Source organism: Amblyomma maculatum, chromosome 6, assembly GCF_055883805.1.
Source record: "Amblyomma maculatum isolate TAMU_Amacu chromosome 6, ASM5588380v1, whole genome shotgun sequence".
NCBI lineage: Eukaryota > Metazoa > Arthropoda > Arachnida > Ixodida > Ixodidae > Amblyomma > Amblyomma maculatum.
The window spans coordinates 21,546,933-21,558,270 of NC_139349.1; the positions used below are offsets into that span (position 1 = coordinate 21,546,933).

Here is an 11,338-nt window from a genome sequence, read left to right on the forward strand (position 1 = left end):
GTATTCGTAAAACAAAAAGATGTAAAGGAAGCTAACAAGTTAGTTCGTTTGGTTTGTGGGGTTTAACATGCCAAGGTGACTCAGCCTGTGCCAGAGGCCGTAGTGGAAGGATTCAGAATTTTCTATCACCTGAACTTTTTTAACGTAGGCTGACATCACGCAGCACGAGCGCCTTGCTTTTCGCCTCCACTAAAAAGCGGCCGCAGAAGAGTTCGATCCCGCATTCTTGGACATAGAGGTTGAGAGCACTATCCACTGCTCTGCCGCGGCGAGGCCACTAAGGTAATAACAATTGCATGAAATATATACAGTGGAAAATGAAAGCAAAATACAAAGCCTCATGGTACGAGGAAGTAATGAACAAAATTTATTTCTTTACATGAAACAAAATCCGCCTTATTGAGCCGATTATGGCAGAATAGCCGTAAAGTAGACAAGAACGTTTCGTGCAAATGATTTTAAGCCGCCTTCGCATCGGACATGTACAGGGTCGTCCACTTCTAGCTAGAACATGGTCACTGCTTTTAAAGCCACATTGTATCTGACGCAGGCAGATATCGATGCAAAGCGATGCAAGCACACAGAGACACGGATGTGCTGCTTCACATGGCCAGCCACTTTAGATTACTGCGTGGCCGGGTCGGATGCAATGACACTTTGAAAGCAGTGACCGTGTTCTAGCTAGAAGTGGACGAGGCTGTACATACATCTGACCCAGCACTTCATTCATATTTTTGGAAAATGTGTACCGGATCTACAATAAACCACATAATGCTATCATACTGAAACTCCGGCACTAAGAAGAAGACAATTTATGCAGCTCAACAATTAACAGATCCATTTCCACGGCAGCCTGCTGGTTGCCGACAAAACGCTTATTTAATACTGATTATTTTTTTTTTCCTAAATGAGAGGAAAGATTATAAACAAATTACGATATCTTAAAAACATATTTCTTACTTTCTCACAAAGTAATTCAAGCTTACGTTCGGAGCATGATGGCCTTACTTGCATGTGTGCCATCCAATCCAACACAGCGTATAAGCAAGCAGTTTTGAATAACATAAGGCGCGATGTGTTCATATCGCTCTCTGTCTGATTTGGTCCAATATTTAATATATGTTTACAAGACCTACATTGTCGATTCATGCTGATCACTTAGCCTAAGTGTAACCGAAATTGGGGGTGCAGTGCAGACGTCGTAGCGGTTATTTCCGTGTTCCGCTCATCGAGACAGATTACTGAAAATAATGTATGCTGTATCATGTGACATTATTATCTTGCGACGCATTTTGTTAGTCGTATTTCTGATATTTACAGACCAATTCAGTACGCGCAGGCAATAATCAATAACCTCCCTAATCATCTTGTACATTTGCAAATCCATCCGCTTGCGTCAGTGAATACTTCTAGCGTGCATGTCCTGGGTTTCTTCATTTGAATTTTTCTGCTTATTTTCTCCTGTATCGACGTATTTCGGGGCACCGTTTGCATTTCAATGTACCGGTGTTCGCGTAACGCAGGAGGTATCTACCATCTGCATCTGACTTCCTCGCCCTCTCTCTGTTCCCCTGCGGACGGTCGTCCCTAGTCCTCTCAATTTGTTTGTTATTAGGCGCCTGCTTTTTCCTGTTCCAGTTCTCGCTTTCCATAGTGAGCAACGTCGAGATTTCCGTGGCTTAGGTTCAGTGCCGCCACCTGGATCCAGCACCCGTAACACAAGCGAGGCAATGACGGTTGCTCTCGTGTAACAGTAGTATAACGGCCTTATTCGACAAGAAAAAACGAAGCGAAATGAAAGATACCAGCCAGAACAACACTTATCTGTCATCTTAAGCTCTTGAGTTGCGGCAGTTGGAAATGAAGCAAAGGGACCAATTTCAGGGTGTGCCGTGTGGATACGTCACGTAACGGAGAAGGGTGTCAGCCATCCAAAGAAAGGCGTTTCTTTGAGCGCGATTTTCGGGGGCGAAGCCTCATTGCTCTGATTTCGACTTTTTTTGTCATCACCCCGCAAAATAAATTAGGCGATTGGCTTTTTGTTTTTACTTCCGCGGAACTAAAGGCTTCCAAGGAGCTTAGTTTATTAATTAGTTTTTGACAAACGTGACGGCATATATCACATCAACCCTTTTCTGTTATCGTTAGTTTCAGTCAGAATCTCTGTAGTTTCGTTCAGCATCTCTGTAGTTTCGTTTGTTTGTTTATCCATATTTTGTATCCATATTTCAGCTCAGTTTTCTCACAGGGAAGCAAGTGAGCTATGGCACGCAAGCATACATTTTCCAGTAACAGGGAGGTATTGTTCGTAGTCTAAGCGAAGTGATACGGGTTCTGAGTTGTGTAAATCGCAGCTCTTGTGCGAGCTAGCAGAAATGCCCGGATTCCAGAGCACTTTCACTCTCAAAATCCGGTTTGTAGGGCGCTTTGCCTTATCTTGTATGCCACCTGGCGTGAGTTGACGGCCGTTCATATGGGTTTTGAGGACAAAAATCTGGTCACCTCCTGGCCCATTTAAACATTTCACAACGCACTGCGACAATTTCGGGCGGATTGATGGAAAGAAGTTAAGGGCGAAAGAAAATGCTTCCCAAGGAGTTTCATTCGTCCACGAATCAAAGGCATTATTGGACTAATTTCAGAACTGGGATATATGGCGTGAGGTGCACCATTGTCATGGATCATGCATGTCGTCAATGATGACGAGGGTGTTCACACAGTCATGGCAAAATAGATGCTTTCATGCTCCCCCTTCCATAGACAAGAATTCACTTGAGCCCGGTCATAAAATGTCCTGACTACGGACCTGCTGCGACTGAAAGCACACAATTCGTTTAAACCATAGCAGTAACGTCGCACGGTTAATCAACCGCTGTTTAAGTAGCACGACACTTGAAAGCTTCGCCGGTTAGGTGTGTCACTTGACAGGCTTGACGCTTTCAGTCACGTACAACTCATCGAATAACCCAGGTGCCCACCTCGGTTCCTTGAAGCTGTGACTCACCCTTATGACTTTAATGTTGACTTATTTTCTGAGTACTTGATCTTAAACTTCTGTTCTTGTAAAAAGTAATTTTACCAAGAAAATTCTGTTCTTCTATTTATTCTCTTGTGGGTGGAGGAGGAAATGCAGCTGTGTTAGGAGATACCCTTATTTCGTAAGTTTTACTACATGCGCTTGTCAGTCCTTACAACCATGAAAGCTTGGTATCAAGATGTGGTTGGCTTACTAGGCTGATCATTTGGCACGTTATCTATACCTATGTACAGATGTGTGTTGTTCTATGAACAAAACTGATTGAAGTCTTGCGTTGAGAAGTGTCTTTTTCTGTACCTTAGTCCTAGTTTTTACGCGCTAAATCACTACATCATCCCACTCGCAAAGTCAAGTTACCCAACTTCTGGATTTAAGTACTTTAAATAACGCGCCACTTATTTATGGGGTTATTGACCACATCATCATAACGAACTGCTTGATAAAGTAAGAACTGCGGGAGAAACAAAAATCCCCGTATATAGCAATTGGCCCGTTAACAGATTCAAGCGTCGATCGTCAGCAGTTAGTGTTCCGCATATAGGCTCCCCCCATTATTTTGATGTTTTTCACCATGCTTGAATACCGCGCTCTTAAGAGTGTGCCAGCATCGCCATAAAGAGTGCGCAATTCCTTACTCCAGCCTGTCGTTAAACTGTTTGTCGTGCACGTGGATTTACGCTCAATATCGTGACAATACATTAGGCTGTGTATAGAAGCTGATTATCGTGACGTTCATTGTGTCCGTGAAGAATGTGTACTTTCAACATTGTAACAAATAGTGAGTGTTCGTCGGAGCTCATTGCTCGATGTAGCCTAGTGACACGTGTACCGCGTGGACGCTTGTGACGTTTTCGGGCAACGTTGTTGCGTTCCTTCAAATCATACCACAGATTTTTTTCCCCGTAAATCGTGTAATGTTCACGCAATAAAGAAATCAAAGAAAGCATTGAGCAAAATTATGACTTTAAAGGGATCCACAGTTACTGCTCCGTTAAACATTGCATAAATGAAAAGAAATTGGTAATTTTTTATAAAAAGGTTAGATGTTGCAAAATAAAAAGGCGCACATTTTGATTGCATGTCAACATCCAAGATGACACTTTATCCCAGGTGATACAAATAAATAGTACCACAATATAACTACACTACGCAATTTGGAGCGAAGCTGTACTCCCACTAAAATATTAGGTTGATTTTAGGTGGGCTTGTGTTCGTGATGTTTAACGTCCCGAAGCCACTTGGGCCGTGGTGAAGCTTCCGCATACTTTTGGCCACTTGGGTCATTTAACGTGCTCCGACGTCGCTCAGTAAAAGCATGCATAGATAGCATTTCTCCTCCATTGAAACGTGGCTGCCATGGCCAGTATCGAACCCGCCTTTTCAGGATTAGTTGTCGAGCACTCTAACCACTGAGCCACCTGGCTGGGCTTGAATTAGTTTGCAGATAATCACTTCTCTATTTAGCAGCCTTACAGAGGGCAAAATACCCATTGCCTTTTCATTGAAAAAAATATTAGGAAATGAAATATGTGTGCTATTGTGAGCAAATGTTGTATTTCACCAAACGCTACCGACAACTCATGTTTACTTGATTTACACTGTCTGGCAGCTGATAATTACAGCCGTAATGCTATACCGAGTTACCAAGTCCGGTAACAAGTGTTCTGCTCTAAACACCATCCATGCATTCGACTATTTGGGTAGAAATTATGCATTGTGTGTCAAATTCTCTCTTTATGGTTGTTTCTGTGTGCTATCCTAGTATTTAACGGGTCAGGTCGCTCTTCTAGGGGTTCACCAGAGTATATTTGTAGTAAACTTCCAAAGCATATAAACTGCAATAAATATCGCATGTTGTATAGCTTCACTCTTATGGTTATTCACCTCTTAAACGACCCTAAACTGATTTCAGGGCATTGCCTATTTCGCGTAGTGCACATGAAATGTCCTAAAACTTCATAAAAGTAATTGCAATATTGCGTATTTATTTTCTGAGCTGCAAGAGAATCTTAGATTACTCCTAATTTAAAGTCTAATACATGAAACATTCTTATGCACACATGTCAGTTCAAATTTTCTGAGAAATGAGAAAGTAGGGGTTTAAAGAAAACAGGGGGGAAATGTGATGTAGTGGAAAAGAGATGAAACTTCTCTAGTACAGAAAAAAAAATGCCGTCGTGGCTGAATCTGTCACAAATCCTAGCTCGAGCTGCAATTTTCCGTGTACGACGGACCAGCACACTCTGGTGGCCGTGAAAATGGGGAGACATCCAGCGTTCCCATAAGGACCTTGACTAGTTACTAATGGTCGATTGGGGTTGCTCGCGCCTTTCCATCCTCCTCTAGTACATTGTCGCGGAGACTGTACAAAAGCTTCAGGTTGCAGAAGTGTCAAAGAAGGGACAGTGTACCGGTATTTACGAGAAGAGAATGTGCTTGTTTGCAACTGCCGATACAAAGCAGCTACTCTCGCTATAGGGCAGTTATGAAGAGGGGGGGGGGGGGGGGGGGGGACACACAGGTGCGGTTGCATGCTGCGGTGCCCCCGGCAACCGCGTACTCTCCGCGTTATGGAGAGCTCCTAATTAATGTCAACAACTGAGTGTTATTTCTTTCAGGTTTCTACTTCCAGATTCAACTTATAAATTAGAAAACATCGCAGAGCACACACATGCATCTCTTGCTCTCCGTTTTTACGGCAGTGCGCCCTCCACTGCCGGAATATAATCCTATGCACACGTTCCTTGAACATGTAGTAACACGGCGTCCACTTACGTCAAAAAAATAAAAACGGAAAATTAAAATGATGATTTGAGAGTTTCAGAGTCAAGGATGCCCTCTGTCGGGCTCTTAGTTTTCTGTACATCGGCCATAAATTCCTAAAAGCCCGTTATTAGTATGGCTATCAAGCGGGCAGTAGAAAGAGAAGAAAATCAGTCCCAGCTTATCTTCTTACCATCTGGTTTATTCAGCCATGCGAGGCGCAGGACTTCGTCCAGGAAAACTCAAATTGGCAAAAGCCGCACTATAGGTGGGCTTTTGCTGTTGCATCAAACTATACCAAGCAACAGCTCGGCGATGTATCGCTGAGATGAAGGACGATTTCTGCGATGCATCGATGAGATGAAGGACACTTTTCTACGAGTGCTCGAGGCTACGTACAGTACGAACGATTGCCTTGCTAACGGGACTACAAACGACGTCCCATTGCCGTTTGTTTAGTATGGAAGCTCATTACATGGTTACCGTGTAATACATCGCCTTTGACAAAAGCATAGTATAATTTTAGTGTAACGTAAACGAAGGCTTCCTTCCTGTCGAAGCACTAATTCCGTACAGCTGGTTATAATCCGAAGAGAGAGAGAGACCATTTAATGAAAAACAGAGATTTATGCCAGTGTTTAGATTTGGCTGATATTCTATCTGTGTAGGAAGGAAATTCGGTAGGGAAAGATTGAAAAAGAGTGGTGAAGAAAATAATAAAATTGAAGATTGAGATAAAATGCGGTCATTAAATACGTGTTAATAAGCTTCACGGAGTGATGGTATTAAATGATGAAATGCATAATTCCATATTGTGCTTATAGAGTTATGAGCTTGAAAAATGCCGGAGGGAAACATGCAAGGTTAATTCAGAGTTTGTCAGGGAGTCAAATGTCATTCAAATACGTAAATAAAAAGTTCACTGAGAGTTTCTGTTCCCTAGGGTAGGCTGAGGGGCCTAAAATACTGTTTATTGTTAAAGGTCCTGGGGAGAGCTTCTCCATGCTATGCTCATAGTACGCATGCTCGCCGGCGTACGCAGGGCAATCAAGTAGGATATATTCCACAGTTTCAATTGAGCCAAAGTTGTCACAATGCGGACTATTCATTTCGCCGAAACGGTAGCGCAAGCTATTTGTATATGCACAGCTCAGGCTAAGTCGGTGGTAAAGAGTCTTCAGTTGGCGTGGAAATTTCGGTGGGAGTCTTCATCTTAGATCCGGACCAATTCAGTAAAGAAATTGATAGCGATGGGACGGCAAGCTCCAAAGTCGATACTTAGTTTCGGAAGCAATTTTTTTAGCCAGTTGGGATGCATCAGACTTCGTGAAGAAGGTCCGAATGTATCTTTGATGTTGGCGGCCTTTACGAGCCGCTTCATCTGTTTTTTCATTGGCTTTAATGCCACAGTGAGCTGGTATCCACTGAAATGTTATGCAGTGGCCTGCGGCAATAGCCAAATAGTGTAGATACCCGATGTCAAGGGAAACAGGATGATGATTGGTTTTCTTCAGCAGGTTATTCAGGATTTGCAGAGATGCCCTGCAATCAGTGAAGATAACCCAACGTCCAGGAGTTTGGCGCAGGATATAGGAAAGAGCTTGTTTAATACCATGAAGCTCAGCAGTCGTAAATGATATCTTCCTCTGATGGTGTCTGATGAAAGGCCGCAGGATGGTGTGATGATGTGTCTTGAGCAGTTGAACCGTCGGTGAGTATGTGTTAATGCGAACATTGTGTGTGTGTGTGTGTGTGTGTGTGTGTGTGTGTGTGTGTGTGTGTGTGTGTGTGTGTGTGTGTGTGTGTGTGTGTGTGTGTGTGTGTGTGTGTGTGTGTGTGTGTGTGTGTGTGTGTGTGTGTGTGTGTGTGTGTGTGTGTGTGTGTGTGTGTGTGTGTGTGTGTGTGTGTGTGTGTGTGTGTGTGTGTGTGTGTGTGTGTGTGTGTGTGTGTGTGTGTGTGTGTGTGTGTGTGTGTGTGTGTGTGTGTGTGTGTGTGTGTGTGTGTGTGTGTGTGTGTGTGTGTGTGTGTGTGTGTGTGTGTGTGTGTGCGTGTGTGCGTGTGTGTGTGTGTGTGTGTGTGTGTGTGTGTGTGTGTGTGTGTGTGTGTGTGTGTGTGTGTGTGTGTGTGTGTGTGTGTGTGTGTGTGTGTGTGTGTGTGTGTGTGTGTGTGTGTGTGTGTGTGTGTGTGTGTGTGTGTGTGTGTGTGTGTGTGTGTGTGTGTGTGTGTGTGTGTGTGTGTGTGTGTGTGTGTGTGTGTGTGTGTGTGTGTGTGTGTGTGTGTGTGTGTGTGTGTGTGTGTGTGTGTGTGTGTGTGTGTGTGTGTGTGTGTGTGTGTGTGTGTGTGTGTGTGTGTGTGTGTGTGTGTGTGTGTGTGTGTGTGTGTGTGTGTGTGTGTGTGTGTGTGTGTGTGTGTGTGTGTGTGTGTGTGTGTGTGTGTGTGTGTGTGTGTGTGTGTGTGTGTGTGTGTGTGTGTGTGTGTGTGTGTGTGTGTGTGTGTGTGTGTGTGTGTGTGTGTGTGTGTGTGTGTGTGTGTGTGTGTGTGCGCGCGCGCATTCTTGTCCAATCGACATTTTTAACACACATAAATTGTCGTTTTAGGAGCTAATTAACTAGGCAACAATAATCCGAGATGTTTTTGTGCCCTCAACACCTGGACCTCTAATTGGAAACAAACTTACCTCCGTTGTTCGTCACAGGTGAGGGTTTCGTTATTGGTATCGTGGAGACAAAAGAAATAATGCATTCACTAATTTTGCTCATAAAAGCTCTGCGCGTCGAAATACAGACGTGTGTATTTGAAAGTCCTCCGGACAGCCAGCCAATCTTCAAGATGTGCAATGTGTCTCACCTATGATTTTCTGATCAAGTGCTGTTTGCCGCTTCGGCTAACATTTCCTATAGAAACGCTGATAGCGAAAGTATTACTTCCTCAGTCCAAATAAGGTCTTCTATATGAATCACTTCGAAATCCTAATGGAAAGATATTTACAAGACTGCGTAAGTCTGAAAGAGCGAGAATGGCGGTAGCCACTTCACAGAACTGTTTTCACTGGCTGTATACTCATTTTCATCCTTGTTATCATCATCATCACCACCAGCGCTACTGTCACCATTTTCAGCTAAATACACCGTCTGTCTCATCTTTATGCCATTTTATCAATGTCACTGAATGCAAAGTCATTATTATCGCTACCATCATCAGGATCCTTATCACTTACTGCATCGTTATTTGACATGGAGACGGCAGGAACGCTAGACAAGGAGAATTAAGATACGTTTCTCATATGCCCGGCGTGACGTAGTTGGTTAGCGCGTTCGGCTGCTGATCGGAGGGGTAGGAGTTTGATTTTAAGTGGTTGACGAGTTTTTTTGCAAAGTCTGTGGCGCGTTGGTCACGCGTACCTCGCACAGTCACTCTTTGAGAACGTCACTGATGAGGCAAGAAATGTTTTCGCATTAAAAGAACTTAAAACACCCTGACATGCCACTGCTTTCAATATGCGAGTCTATACCAGCCGGTGTAAAACCGCTGTAAATTAGATTTTGCTTGATTACGTCACATGTAGCCTGGTACTTACTAGCACGTATATGCATTCTTTTTTTTTTTTTTAATTTCGGTATAGCAGTCAGGCAATATGCACTTGGTCCCCCTCCAGGTTATGGGCGCTCTGTGTTCTTTAAAAGGCAGGCATAGCGAAAATTCCAATTTGAATGCAGCTGTTCTGGTCGCCAAACCAGATATATATATATATATATATATATATATATATATATATATATATATATATATATATATATATATATATATATATATATATATATATATATATATATATATATGGTGGCGCAGTGGTTACGGTGCTCGACTACTGTTTCCAAGGGCGCGGGATCGAATCCCGGCCTCGGCGGCCGCTTTTCAATGGAGGCGAAAAGCAAGGCGTCCGTGTGCTGTGCGATGTCAGTGCACGTTGAAGAACCCCAGGTGGTTGAAATTTCCGGAGCCCTCCACTACGGCGTCTCATAGCCTGAGTTGCTTTGGGACGTTAAACCCCACAAAGCAAACCAAACCATATAACCATATATATATATATATATATATATATATATATATATATATATATATATATATATATATATATATATATATATATATATATATATATAAGTGAAAAATTGCTTCATACTGTTTCCAAGTTTATTTGTAGTCGACGTTTCGGCAGGAGCCCTGCCTTTCTCAAGACTCCTGGGAGTCTCCAACTAATGCCCATGTTGGCGGATGGAGGGGATATTTCCAGGAAATGGTAGAAGCGTTGCTAGCAGCCATTGAAGAAACTTAGCATAAGTAAATAGATGTACTTGGTTGCTAGAGGTTACATACAAGTGAAAAATTGCTTCATACTGTTTCCAAGTTTATTTGTAGTCGACGTTTCGGCAGGAGCCCTGCCTTTCTCAAGACTTGAGAAAGGCAAGGAAAAGAAACGTCGACTACAAATAAACTTGGAAACAGTATGAAGCAATTTTTCACTTGTATGTAACCTCTAGCAACCAAGTACGTCTATTTACTTATGCTAAGATATATATATATATATATATATATATATATATATATATATATATATATATATATATATATATATATATATATATATATATATATATATATATATATATATATATATATATATATATATATATATATGCGGCTGAAGCGAACAGTAGCCATTAAAAACAAAAATAGGTAGAGACTTAATGTCATAAAGTGGTAAAAGAATAAAAGCATAAATATTTCCGAATAAATTATTCAAAACAAGAAAGGAAATACTTTTATTTACAAGATGTAGTACAGGACCCACCTATGGCACTTACATTGCACTAGGTGGTATGGGCATGATGGGAATATGAAGAGAAACGTTTTCTGTTGATTTCCAGCTGCTCCACTGCAAGTCTGTTGACGCCAATGGACAGCACAAACTTTGCTCAGAAGCAGCGTCAGAAACGTTTAAATTTGTGTTGCGCACTTTGCAGAAGCAAATGTTTATGTTCTTACACACTTCAAACACGCATCGTGCACATGCCATCCCGTTCTCGCAGAATGACGATGAGTAGAGCCCCAAGGAGAAATTTGTAGAAGTACTAAAGAGTTTGTTTGAGAGCTCCAAGTGCTACTTCGTGTAAAAGACAAATGTGCAACTTCTTCACAGCTGTGGAGTGCGAAAAAACGACTGTTGCTGCTCAGTATCACAGGGAACAAGACTTAGAGGTCTTCTGAAGAGCTTGGTAGCATCAAAGCTTCTGTGTTCTTATTAGAGATGATAGCACAGTTCTAGGGAACGTTAGGTTTGATGGAAGTAGGCCCGGTTTCACTTCGTACACTTCAAGTACGTACTACTGTCCACTTTACTGTATGAGAGCCTTGGTAGACCCTCATACAGTATACGTCGGGGTCGCGACTGCAATGCTTGATGACTGTCAAGGCTGAACAATCAGAGTTCATAGGAAACCTAAGGTATGCTATAAGCGCGTCGCACCTCCAGAGGGA

The 11,338-nt window shown here is 42.5% G+C and overlaps 1 protein-coding gene across 4 annotated transcripts in view; it reads left to right on the top strand.

Annotated features, from left to right (window-relative positions):
* Positions 1-11,338, top strand: part of LOC146185226 (acetylcholinesterase-like) — a 332,565-nt gene that overhangs the window by 248,380 nt on the left and 72,847 nt on the right. The window lies entirely within an intron of this gene.